Genomic DNA, 14,621 nt, shown 5'->3' with positions numbered 1-14,621 from the left:
CAAATTTAGCATAGAAGTCGAATCTAACTGAAGAAAAAAATGCAGTTTAGCACCATTTGATTGATTTTTTTAATCTGGCTTGACCAATGAAGAGTCCAGACACTCAATGATTCAAATGATTTATCTGACAAGGAGTAGGACGAAGGATTCTGAATCAAGGTCTAACCTGAGGGCCTAACAGGGTCCACTTTTAACCAAACCGTCAACCTCATTTTCACCAGAAATAAACTATGGGAAAAAAATTAGCACTGATGATAAATGATTTTGAGATTTAAAAAAAAGTCAAAATGATGAGTTAAAAGGCTCAAAGTTTGAGATTAAAGTCTAACTTATTAGTTCAAAAGTGCAAAACATGAAATTAGATGTTAAAATAATGCTTTTAAAAGCTTGATATATAAAAAAGAAAGTCACAATCACGATTTTAAGGCAAAAAGTATGTTTAAAATTTAAAATGGTGTACCTAAAAGGTCAAAATATGAGATGAAGATCGAAATAATAAATTGAAAAGGTCTATATATGATTAAAAGTGTAAATGATACACTGACAAAGTCAAATATGAGACAAAAAGTTTTTTAAAAAAAAGGGAAAATGTGAAAATATGAAAAAATACTCATCATTGTGCAATGCAAGATTGAAAATATGAAGTGAAAACACAAATTAATTTCTTTTCAGCTCATTATTTTTACTTTTTTCCACATTTTTATGACTTAAGGATATTTGATATCATTAAGGTTAAGTTAATATTTTTATACTGGAGGAAATCTGCAGGCCTCATATTTTAGGGCCAGTTATAATAAGAATTTGATGTGATCTTGTGGGCCGAGGGTAACTGTATCACCAGGCGGATTTGGCCCCCCGGGCCTTGAGTTTGACACCCCTGCTATAAAGCCTTCCCCTCATACAAAAAAGTATATTTGTTGACAAAAAGAAGATGGATTAAGCCAGAAAAAACATATGTGTATATATACACATGTACTGTGCAGAACTATTAGGCATGTTTGTAAAGAATATGAGGCTGAAGTAAGCCTCCCAGGTTGTGCTCTGGACGTCATATTACCAGGGGCATGAGAAAATAATCTGTTGAAAGTCCACTCTTTTAGGCCACAGTAAGGAGTGGATGTAGCGAGTGCGTCCTAGGGCAGTGATCATCAACTGGCAACCCGGGGGCCACATCAGGCCCTCCACATCCTCCCATCCAGCCCCCAGAACACTATCAAATTCAGAACATGTGCAAAGGATAAAGATGTTGTGGTATTCCAGCTATCTTTTTTTTCTTCTTCTTCTTTAAAAAAAAAAATCCCTACAGCTATTAAAACAGCTCCAAAAACAATTGAGATTGAAACAGTTTAATCAGGAATGACTTTATGTTTTATCCATTTTTCAGAAATTCATCTGTCAGTCATTATTAGCAAATAGGATGCATGCTAAACATGTATTTATCATGACAAAAACTGTCGTTTTTTATGCCAACTCTTGGCTTCCAGAGTTTTGGAAATGCAGTTTTCCTCCTTGGGTTTTTCACATGCCACTGCACAGCTTACTAGCAGCAAACCCAGAGATGGACAGCATGTCAGTCACTGAAATATTCTGCTAAAATATCTCAATCGCCCCCTTGTGGCTGGCTGTGATATGGCAATTGATCTCACTGAGCCTAAAAATCACATAAATTAAAAGAAACCAAAATATTTCAACAAAAATATGTTAATTAGATTATCAAAAGTTCGGCCCTCAAAGTGCCTGTGTAGGATAAAGCTGGCCCTTGTACAAATGTAGTTGATGACCCCTGGCCAAGATTACTGTCCAGGCTGGTTGTAGGGTTGCTGTAAGCCCCTGGTCATGCTGTGGATGTCCTAAGTCCACGAAAACCACTGGTGGTCTTCGGGCACAATACCAGGGGTGAAAAGGCCAGTCAAAAGAGATGCAATCTAGCTTGACTTTGGCTTCAGAGCAACACACGTGTGACACATGTTGAGCTTGACCCTGGGGTCAAGGGCATCATGATGAATCGTAGCGCCCAACATGCCTAAAACGTATGCACATGACTGTATAAGCATGATTTGGCTTAGCATCTTCGTACAGCCTGTTAGTAAACTGAATGTGGAGTATGTATGTACATTTAACTGTTGCCATGATGCCTGTCTGGGGCCAACTTAAAGGTAAAAAGATGTCTGTTTGACTAAGATGGATTTATTTATTTATTTGTATTCAAACCTGAGAGAGAGCCTGAGTTAGACGATGTTAGATATGTAACAATTAATGACACTAATAGCAGTACAGCCTTAAATACGTCACAAACTGATGTGAATTTTATACTTTGTTGCCATGCTGTCCATTTTTTTCCAGCCTCAGCCATTATATTAAACTGTATAGCAATGGCCCAGGGCAGCCACACACTAGATGATTTTCAAATCATGTTGATAGTTAGGGCGCATTCACACCAGAGCTGTCTGGTCCGCTTTAAACGAACTCTGCTCTGTTTTCCCGAATAGTCCGGTTCGAGTGGTATGACAGTTCAAACGAACTCTGGTGCGGACCAAACAAGTGGACTCTGGTCCGCTTGAAAACAGGGGGTCTCGGTCCGCTTCCAAACGAACCCTGGTGCTGTTCGATTGTGGTATGAAAGCAAAGTGGACCAACTTGTGAACCAAAGGCAGGAAGTGGCATGAAGCGTAATGATATACAGATGTATATGTGATTTACACCGCGTTCCACATTATTATGCAAATGATATTTTTCTCTGATTTTCCTAAATATTAATGCAAATGACAGTCAGAATATTTTTCAAGTCATCAGCCATTAAAGCGTAATTCAAATGTTTTTGAACAAACTTCATGACAAAAATTATTTTTAAAAAAAAGAAAACCTCAAAATGCACTGTTCCACATTATTAGGCCCAACAGCTTATTAAAACATTTTAAAGGTTGTAAAGAACTGAAAATGGTCATTTATAGAAATTGCAGCATCAGGGGGTCATATTTACTGAAATCAAAGCTATTTCAATCAAAAACATCTTAACAGGACAAGTTCCATGTTAACATAGGAGCCCTTCTTTGATATCACCTTCACTATTCTTGCATCCATTGAACTTGTGAGTTTTTGGAGAGTTTCTGCTTGATTTTTTTTTTTTTGCAGGATGTCAGAATATCCTCCCAGAGCTGCTGTTTTGATGTGAACTGCCTCCTACCCTCATAGATCTTTAGCTTGAGGATGCTCCAAAGGTTCTTAACAGGGTTGAGGTCAGGGGATGGTGGGGGCCACACCATGAGTTTCTCTCCTTTTATGCCCATAGCAGCCAATGACACAGAGGGATTCTTTGCAGCATGAGATGGTGCATTGTCATGCATGAAGATAATTTTGCTACAGAAGGCACTGCTCTTCTTTTTGTACCATGGAAGAAGTCAGTCAGAAACTCTATATACTTTGCCGAGGTCATTTTCACACCTTCAGGGACCCTAAAGGGGGCTATCAGCCTCTCCTCATGATTTCGGCCCAAACATGACTCCACCCCCTCCTTGTTGACGTCCCGGCCTCATTGGGACATGGTGGCCATCCACCAACCATCCACTACTCCTCCATCTGGACCATCCAGGGTTGCACAGCACTCATCAGTCAACAAGACTGTTTGAAAATGAGTCTTCATGTATTTCTGGGCCCACTGCAACCATTTCTGCTTGTGAGCACTGGTTAGGGGTGGCTGAATAGTAGGTTAATACACGACTGCAAGCCTCTGGAGGATCCTACACCTTGAGGTTGGTGGGACTCCAGAGGCACCAGCAGCTTCAAATACTTGTTTGCTGCTTTGTAATGGCATTTTAGCATCTGCTCTCTTAATCTGATGTATTTGTCCGTCAGAAACCTTCCTCATTATGTCTTTAGCTGCACAAACCCGTCTGTGCTCTGAATCAGACACCAATTTCTTCACAGTATGATGATCATGCTTAATTTTTCCTGAAATATCAAATGTTTTCATTCCTTGTCCATGGCATTACACTATTTGACACTTTTCAGCAGCAGAGAGATCCTTTTTCTTTCCCATATTGCTGAAACCTGTGGCCTGCTTAATAATGTGGAACATGTGGAAAAGTGCATTTTGAGGTTTTTATTTTTAAAAAAATATTAGTTATTATTATGAAGTTTGTTCAGAAACATTTGAATTATACTCTAACTGTTGATGACTTGAAAAATATTATGACTGTCATTTGCATTGATATTTAGAAAATCAGAGAAAAACGTTGTTTGCATAATAATGTGGAACGCGGTGTAGTACACTCAAATACATGTCGGTGCCTCACTTGGCATCTGTGTAGCCATAGCAACACGTTGTACTCGGTGCTAATTTATTCGTCTCATGTAAAGAATGACAGGCTGGACCATCTTGCTGGCTGCTCATGATGCCCCAATGCAAGAGCAGAAACCCCAAAATGGCATAAATTCAGTGTTTTTTCATTGTTTATGTGGAAGAAAAGACCGGCAGAAGGAGATGGGTTTCTGGTTTTGTCTTCTTCTACGTCTTCTTCTTTTCTTCTTGGTCGCCTTATGTTTGTGACGACAGCGCCCCTAATGGGCAGAGGTTGTAGGTATTCAGACAGTTTAGTCCATTTGGCCAAGAGCAATGTGAATGCCAACCAGACCAAAGGAGAGTGCAACAATGATGCAACTTCCGTTCCAAAACAGACTAAGTCCCCCGGACTATCAGGTGTGAAAACAACCTTACTGTGCTGTCAGACTGACTTTGAAACTATTACTCTAAAGACGAAAAGATGCACACTGTTATTTTGATCCTAAATCTAGATTACAGGTATTTTGCGAAAGTCAGACGAAAATTGCTTGAGTATTTAATTAAATAAAAACAAGTACTATTTTGTTTGGTCAAAAATATGAAATAATTACTTATGTATTTATTTAAATGGAAAATATAAGTCAGCATATTTCATATGTATCTCTACCAGAGATTAACTTGTTTTAATATGAGCATATATATATTTTTTTTTTTTTTTTTTTTTTTAAGATTTATGTTTGGGCCTTTTCATGCCTTTATTTGATAGAAAAGGACAGTGGATAGACTCGGAAACAGGGAAGAGAGTGGGTAGAGACACACGGTAAAGGGCCACAGGCCGGATTCAAACCCCGGGCCGCCCGCGTACATGGGTAGCGCCTTAAACCAGTCGGCCATCTGCACTCCCCATGAGCAGATATATTTGAATATATAAATCTATGATTACATATATGTCAAAACATTAGTTTTATTCATTGATATACAGTCATTCCCTCACAAACCCATTGACCTATCACTGATTTGAATTTTTATTCTCAGTGAAATTCAACATAAATAAAAAAAATCAGCAAATACTTAACAACAAGATCCCCTTTTCATCCCTGTCCTTGTTAAAATTATACTATTTTTCCTATTTTTAATGTAATTCATGTTTGAACATAATGCTCCAAACACAATATGGAGCATTTTCCGACTTTTCCACATATGAATTTAATGACAACATCCTGGTCCCTCTGCTTTTAATGGCATTGTTTACAGTATCACTGTAGCCGATTGTGCAACCTTCCCACAGTGCATTGCAGCTTGGCTGCTCAGACAATCTACTGTATCCTGTTTCACTATTGATTTGACACATAAACTGAGATGCAATAGCCTACATTTGACTGCTGACCTGTTTGTCATTTTCACTAATTGTCAGTAAGCTGAAGGCTGCACAGAACTCAGTCTCTGTACGTCCTTTTGAGGGGCACAGTGTGGGGTGATCAAAAATTTCACCATTTCCTTATGTGCTTTTATGGTGAATTACAGTGCTGCTATTCATTTTGATTGATTTTTTTAAAAATCTACTGAGCCGTGTAAAAAGTTTGAAGGGCGATCTAGTCTTTAGCATTTCTCGTTCAGCTTTATCGTCCTTAAAGATTATGTTAATGGCATCTCTGTTGCAGGAGATAACAGGCTGAGTGACAGATAGTAAGCAAAGTGGCAAAGTCATGAGTCAGATTATCATCTAAAGAGACAGCAGCAGGTGGTACAGTTTTACAGAGCTGAACAAAAGGTTAGCTTGAGTGTGATAAATAGAATATTCCACCACAGATTGTTTGATGTTATCAGTGGAATACAACTTCTCTTTACAAAAGTTGCTCTGATACTTACACAGGTATCCATGGCTGCCCATGGGGGGGGGATATTAGCCAGAGTCAACCTTCAACTTTGCAATTTGTCTTCATTTTATTAACCAGCGTAAATGCAATGATCAATAACATTTCAAGTCTACGAGTCTGCTTAAAATCCCCACACCCTCCCAAAAACTGGCCTATTTTGTTTTACAGAAATGTCCTTTACCATCAGTGGTGGGCTTTTAATCTACTTTAAAGAAGTAATTACACAAGTTAAAGAGAAGCATTCAGAACTTTGAAATAATTTTATCTGAATTAAAATATGGCTCAGCAATGAGAAGAATTTCCTACAAAAGTGTCATGAAATAATGCACTAAGAATACCAGTACCACATCAAATTCAATCCTTTGCAAAAGCAGCATATTCCATCTTTCAGATAAGTTAGAGGGATCACTGTCCCGCTACAAAACCCAAGTACGCTTGAGCTTCAGGTCATGGATTAATGGCTGGACATTCTCCTTCAGGATTTTCTGATAGAGAGCAGAATTCATAGTCCCGTCGATAACGACGAATCATAAAGCAGTCCCAGACCGTCAAACTACCGCCACCATATTTGACTCTTAATATGATGTTCTTTTAATGAAATGTGGTGTTACATGGCACCACCTTCCAAAAAGTTAAACTTTTGTCTCATCAGTCCACAGAATATTTCCCCCAAAAGTCTTGAGGATCATCAAGATGTCTTTTTGGCAAATGTGAGACCAGCCTTTTTGTTCCTTTTGGTCATCAGTGGTTTTGGCCTTGGAACTCTCCCATGGGTGCCATTTTTGCCCAGTCTCTTTCTTAATGCTGAATCATGAACACTGACCTGAACTGAGTCAAATAAGGCCTGCAGGTCTTAAATGTTGTTCTCGGTTCTTTTGGGACCTCCTGGATGAGTTGCTAATTTGCTCTTGGAGTGATTTTGGCAAGCCAGCCACTCCTGGGAAGGTTCAGCACTGTTCCAAGTTTTCTCCACTTGTGGACAATGGCTCTTATCATGACTTGCTTTGGAGTCCCAAAGCCCTAGAAATGGCTTTATAAACCCTTAATAGATTGAAAAAAGTCAGTGACTGTGTTTCTCACCTGCCCTTTCTATAGATTGAAGCATGGTGTGTGGCTTTTTTTTTTTCATCTTTTAATCGTTTTTCAGTTTGTCAGACAGGTTCTGTTAAGAGAATTCTTAACAAAATATCTTTTCTGCAAATAATTTTCCTGTTTGGTTCTTTACTCTCCTCTAAATGTGATAAATAAATGTAATAATAATTACAATTATATATATATTTTTTATTATTATTATTTTGAATGATGTACAGCAGGGGTGTCCAAACTTTTTCCACTGAGGGCTACATACAGAAAATGGCCCCTCTCCTTTATGATATCAAAGTTAGTCAATCCAGTCCAATTTAGGTAAAGTTACACTATGTGATTTGATATGCTTTAAAGTTTAAGTTACAAAAAAAAGTACATTAATGAATTGTTGAGTCAAAATGTTTGCTTACAGAATAAGCACAATAGCTTTACTTAGTGCTGAAACTAAAACATGCACTTATTAAAATGATTCATACCATCTTCACAAACTATAATTTTTTTCTGTGTTTTCTAATTGACAGATGAGTATAATTTTGTGTTACCTTCCCGGATGAGCCCCCAAGATAGCATACGACTCTACTCATTTGTCAATAAGAACACACAGATGAAACAGTAAAGCACAAATTTCATGTTCTAATGTGAGTTATTTATGTTTTAGAATTGGCTGCTGGCCAATTTGAAATGGACCAAGGGCCACATTTGGCTCCTGGTCCATAGTTTGGACACCCCTGCTGTACAGCAACAGAACGGCAGCTTCCTAACAGGTTTTATCCTGTCATGACGATACTCGCAAATTCCGCTATCAGAGTTGAAAAAGGAAAACACAGTGCTGAATTAATCATGAAGACTAAACTTTTAAAGCATTAACTTCTATAATGAAGATACAAACCTCAGCATGTTTGGTGTTTGTTCCTGAAGTGAAAGTTCTTTCTTGTTCTGAGTCGGTCCCTCGCTGAGTTGCTGCAAACTGCTTCTGGTCAAATCAGCACTCATGGTCCAGTGAAGCCAGAAGGACGGCGTCAGATAGCGCCCCGATGCCTTCATATTGGACACCTTCCAGACAGTTTGGCTGCTCCTTCTTTTATATGAATATCACAGGCATGAATAGGAGCATGGCACATCATAACTTGACTATTCAGCTGAACCTGCAGTGAATGTATTTGACTAAATGCCAATAAGGCTAATTCAGCGCTCATAAACCTTGCAGGAAGCCCTTTAGGATTACACAGGTAACATTGTTATGAGCCTTGAAGCAATCCACAGAAGCAGTGTGGAGGATTGGAAATATCCATTATGACTCTATAAAAGGAAACAGCATGTACCCTGATAATTAAGTATTTTAGGATTATGGAACAAAGCTCAAGTTTTATTCCTTTCCTTAAAAAAGGCCACAGAGTGCTGCCACAGCACTTTCTGAAGATAGCTTCACAATCCAAACCCCCAATCCCAGAGCTTTATCTTCTCTTTTTGGCCCAGTTTTTATGTGACCTAAAAATAATATCTGACCACTATTTTTTTTTGTTTGTTTGTTTTTTTCACATTTTTTCAATGATATGGATAGTAAACCTTTTCTGTGATAGCTGGTTGTTCCATTTTCTCTTAGAATACAGAAAGCAACACCCATTTAAATGCCTGCTATCATTGATTAGACCACTGGTTCTCAAATGGTCTAGCCTCAAGACCCCCCACCAGCTCCCAAATGAGCAATCACAACCCAAATTTCTGCAAATTCTCTCTCCCTTTTATTTTTCCAACGATTATTCATTGGGCATTGCGCCTTTATTGGATAGGACGGATGAAAAGAGACTGGAAAAGGGGGCGCATGTGTGGGGGTGACATGAACCAAGCAGCACCAGGATTAGGAGTCAAACCTGCACTGAGGATGGCAGCCTCTCTATTATGAACATTTCTAACCACTCTTATTCTTTCACTGAAAAATGTTGCAGTTTGGGCCTTAAAATAAACACAATATATGACTGATGTGGAAATTTATGTATTATGAATTTAAGTTAGAACATTATCCCTGATAAAAACAGCGTTGTTATCCTGAGATGATGAGATACAAACGAGCAAGATGAATACATGTGCAGGATAAAGAATCATCAACAGCCTTCCTCAGATACAAGGAAGAAGCATGTTACTCAAAAACCTCTACATTAGTTACTCAACCCCGCTCAACCAAAGAGCCAAACTGTTGAAAATAACCTTTGCAAGAGCCACAATCTGAGCGGTGAAGCAAAAACAGCTCGAAGTAGCAATGACAATAAAGGTGGCAAAAACGGTCAAAAAGCCACAACAATGGGTAAAAATGGGTGAAAATGGGGAGGAAAAGTGGAAAGGGGTCAGAAAGTAGCAAAAAATGTTTAAGAAGTGAGTTATAGGTGACATATAATGATCCATATGTGGCAAAAAAATGATTGAAAAGTGATTAAAGTAGGCAAAAAGCAGTCAAGAGTGGCACAAAAGGGGGGAAACAAGTGGTATTTAGTAGCAAAAGGTGGCTAAAATGGGTGAAAAGGGGCAAAAATGGGATAAAAGTGTCAAAAAGAAGTGGCAAAAACTGGCAAAAAAAGGAGAAAACAAGTGGTATTTAATGAGAAAAGGTTAAATTGGCAAAAAAAAAAATGGCAACAAAATGGTGAAAAGGGGCATAAATGTGATAAAAGTGGCAAAAAAAGTGGCTTAAATTGGCTAGGAAAAAAGTGGTATTTAATGGCAAAAGGTAGCTTTAATGGGTGAAAATTGGGAGAAAAAATGGTGAAAAGGGGAAAAATGGGATATAAGTGGCAAAAAATTGGTATAAAGTTGCAAAAAATAGCATAAAAAATAGTATAAAATGGTATAAAAGTAGCTGAAAATGGCATTTAATAGCTCAAAAAAGGATCAAAATAGCTGAAAGTAGCCTAAAAAGCTGAAAGTAGCATAAAAATAGCTGATTTTGGCCCACAAGTAGCTAAATATTGCATTCAATGGCTGAAAAGCATAGAAATAGCTGAAAATAGCATGAAAATAGCTATTTTTAAAAGTTATAAAAGTTAAAAATGAGAAAAGTCATAGCAGTTGAATGACGAAGAAACAGAATTTTTCAAGTTTAAACTTTTTTTTAAAGTTTAACGGTGTTGATATGACAAAGTACGAGGTGATAGCCGGCGCAGAAGAATAATAACCAAAATGGCCAACGCGAATATCAATAGTGTGGATGCTCAGCATTCCCACAAATGAAATGCTAAAATGTCTCAATTTCAACATCTGATATGTTGTTTGTTTTCTATTGTAAATAAAATATGGGAGTGTGAGATTTGGAAATCATTGCATTCTGTTTTTATTTGCTTTTCACACAGTGCCCCAACTTTTTTGGAATTGGGGTTGTAGATAATGTTGTGCTCTTGTTTGCTAGTAGTCAATAGCAAATTGATAAGGCAGTCTTATCTGAGGTCACCACTAAATATTAAACCAAGTTTGCTCTGTTAGCATCATTCATCAAAAAAATCAATCAATGACAGCAATATGTGGGCGGGACTAAAGGTGTCTATATGTGACTGCTTCTGCATGCTCCTGTTTATGTGAGTGTTATGACTGGAGGATACCAGCGGTGGCAAACATGTGAGGCTGCCATGTGTGGGGGAATGTGTGACCTGCTGGGGGAGGGAGGAGAGGGGTGTTACCAGGTCACCAAACAGCTGTCTGGGAGACAGAATGGCCGCAAGGGGCGAGCAACGCGCACACCCACATTCACGATTTCACACTGACAGGCATACACAACGGGAGGGAGAAAGGACAGACAGACAGGGAAACAGATGCTGCAGCGTCTACAGCTCCCAAACACACACGTTTATACACACACTACTGCAGCACAACCCATGGAGATCAATTAGTTTCCCTTACATTCCCTGATCCTTTCATTGAGATCATAATTCAGCACTTCCTGTGGTTTTCGAGATGCAGTAATCTGATAATAGAGATCAATTACTCACTTCTGCCTCTCCTCCTCTCTCAAACTCATGCACACATACACAAATCTATCCAAGTACAGTACTCACTGGTGCTCAGACAGCAAAAAAGGCCAAGAAATATAGTACATACGTGAAAGTACACACACATTTATCATATTTGATCAACGACTTGGCACAAGAATTGACTGAAGCATATATACTTCTCAGTATTAATGATGCCCTCACAGATGTGCAAGTTACCCATGCCATCAATACTAATACACCAGCACAGTGACGTCCCAGCTTTTTTTGGAATTTGTGTTTGTAATAAGAACATGTATACTCCTGAGTGAATAAACTGTAGAGTAATGACCAAAAAGAGAGTGAGTCAGACTTCTCATGGGTTTGTTGTTCCCAGCTCTGTATTTACAGTACCAAGATGAACTTGTTTTTTCACATGCAGCTTGTTTATTTTGCTCAGGGGTCCGAACATGTTGTAAAATGCAGTCGGTGGGTGTTGACAGATGGCGGGGGCCGCAGCCAAACCACAGTGCAGCCATGACCAGAAATGGAAGAGTGGAAGTCCCAGGTAAGGGCTGGGATTGGATCCTGGTACACTGGCTCCATGAAGGAGGGAACCTTTAACACATTTCATAGACTTTCTTTCTCTCTTTCTTTCTCTCCCCTCTTTAACTGGCATAAAATGTGATACATGTAAATTCAAGCATGGAAATGACAATAAAATAAGGAAACAAAAGAAGTGGGAAAAATGGGTGACAAGTTACAAAAAATGGGTTTAAAGTTGTTAAAGCGACACAAATGGGATAAATAGAAAATTTTTAAAAAGTGGCAAAAATGGCTAACAGCTGTAAACCTGGGTTTATAGGGCTTAAAAAGGGTGAAGTGTGGCAAAAAGTAGCAAAAAGTGGCAAAGATGAAAAAAAAAGAGTTAAAATGGAAATAAAGGGTGAAAAGCAGCACAATTGAGTTAGAGTGACTAAAATAGGCCAAAAGCTGCGACACTGGGGAAAAAATGGGCAAAAAAAAAGAAGTGGAAAGTTGGGCATCAAGTGACAAAAATGGGTTAAAAGTAGTTCAAAAAGTGATATAAATGGCATGAAGTTGAAAAATGTGTTAAAAATGTGAAAAAGCTGCAAAAAATTGGTTTTAAAGGGTTTTTAAAAAGGTGAAAAGCGGCAAAAAAGTAGCAAAAAAAAAAAAAAAAAAAAAATGGCAGAAATGTTCCAAATGCTGAAAAATGGGTTAAAATGGAAATAAGGGCCAAAAGTGGAATAAAGTGGCATTAAAGTGGCAAAAAGGCTCAAGAAGTATGAAAAAATGGCCCAAACCAGTAAGATGGGTAAAAGATTAGAAAAATAGAAGTGGGAAAATTGGTCAAAAGTAGTAAAAAAATACACAAATGGGATAAAGTGGACAAAAAAGTGGCAAAAAGGTGAAAAGATCCAAACATCGGTTTAAAGTGGTTAAGAAAAGGGTGAAAAGCAGCAGAAAAGAAGCAAAAGTGAACAAGAATTGGAAAAATGTGGCAAAAATTGGTAAAAGAAGTTAAAAAAGGAACAAAAAAGTGTCAAAATGGGCAAATGCCACAAAAAGTGTAAAAATTGGGAAAAAAGAAGTGGTAAAAATGATCCAAAAATGACAAGAAATGGTCAAAAGTGGCAACAAGAAGTAGCAAAAAACACTGGAAAGATGTAAAATGGGTGGAAAAGTTTAGTTTGACACACTTTGCAGCTCCAAATGAGCTAACTGTCAGCTAGGATGCCAGCAAAAATGCTAGTGATCCAACCCACATTGATATCATCAATAAATCCCCACTTGTGGCACTTGTGGGGTGGGGGTCTGGGTCTTTCAGGGACCAGGTCAATTCTGTGGGCAGGCCTGCCGATGATTAGCAGTCAGTTAATTCTGTTTTGAGTAAAAAAGTTAATGAAACTGGGTTTGCTTTAGAACAGCAGTTTTCAAAGTGTAAGGTCACATAAAAGGCAACTTAAGACATTAAGTACTGTCAGTGCTGAGGCAGCCTGTGTAAGCGTTCGTTTTCCGCATTGACAATATTAAAAAGTAAGAACCGATTGAGGCTGCAGGCGGAGGATGATCTGAGTTCATTCATTTCAACAGTACAGCCCCTTATCAACTGCATATGTGAATTAAAGACGCACTATTTGATCCCACTAAATTGTCATGGATTATCATTTATTGCCAGAAGCATAAATAAAAATGATTTCTGCAAATTTATCTGCTCTGAGGTTGTCAATGAGATTTGCATACATTTGCTAAGGCCAGGATAAAACACTTATTGAATAGTTTGTATGAAGGTCTTTTGGTAAGGGGCCAACTCTGTTAGAATGTACTCAATGAAAACTATTAATATTGGTTCTCATTTATAGAGAGTGAGAAAACTGAGGCTTCCAAATGAAGGACCTCAAACTAAGGAAGTGAATATCAAAAGATATTTCAGATTCTTTTGGTTCCCTTCATAATTTCATCCCCCGCCCCCATCCCCTCCTATATAACTTGGTGTAAAACTCCATCAAACATGGGAATGATATTTCCTGTACATTTAGTGAGCCACATAGGTGGGATCTCAGTGTCTTTGCCAACTCCTGGTCTAATTCAGTAAATGAGCACCAAAATGAAAATGAGGATGTAGAATAAATGAGGCTCCACTTTTCCAAGCGTTAAATTATCTCCTCCTAAATTGATACACAATACGTGAAAAATGATGTCAAGAAACGGACTCTGAAAATAATGAGGTTTATCTACACATTACAAATCTCACTGCAATGTAACCAGTGGAGTGAACCAACTGCTCTTATTCTTATTTTGTGTAGAACAAGATGTCAGGTACTCAGCATCCACCCACAGCCTCCTCTGAGCATTTCCAGACTAAGCACCTATAAGCCTCATTAGCTACCAATGCAATAATATGATGAGATCAGGAGTTATTCCGCTTCCCTGAGCACCATGACTTCATTCTTGATTGTTACTGCGCCACTGGTTGCATCACGGAATAGCACAAGTATTGACCTTTTTTCCTGCATCCCAGCGTTCTGTGAACTGTTTGCAGTTTCTACTAAATGCCACCAAGCTCAAGCTTTCGGATTGTATTTCACAGCATCAAGATAGACGTTCTTTCAAGAACTTGAAGCTTCCCTTAAACTCAAGAAGAAAATTTAAATCCTGTCTTTGACACAAATCTCTTCATAGTGGTATCTTAAAGGCTCATGTTGCCATGTTACTCCTTTAGAACATTTTTCCCCCGGTAGGCCTGCTTCTTGCAGTGCAAGTTTCCAAAAATAATACGGGAGGTAGAGCTTTTAGCTATCAGGTCCTTTTCCTTAGGCATCACTAATCAGTTTGGATAAGGGAGGCAGCATCCTCTCTTCTTTTGAGAGTCAGCTCCTGTTGTTAGGACTGGCTCTGGAT

This window comes from Cheilinus undulatus, linkage group 21 (assembly GCF_018320785.1).
Source record: "Cheilinus undulatus linkage group 21, ASM1832078v1, whole genome shotgun sequence".
Lineage (NCBI taxonomy): Eukaryota > Metazoa > Chordata > Actinopteri > Labriformes > Labridae > Cheilinus > Cheilinus undulatus.
This window is presented reverse-complemented; position numbering follows the sequence as displayed.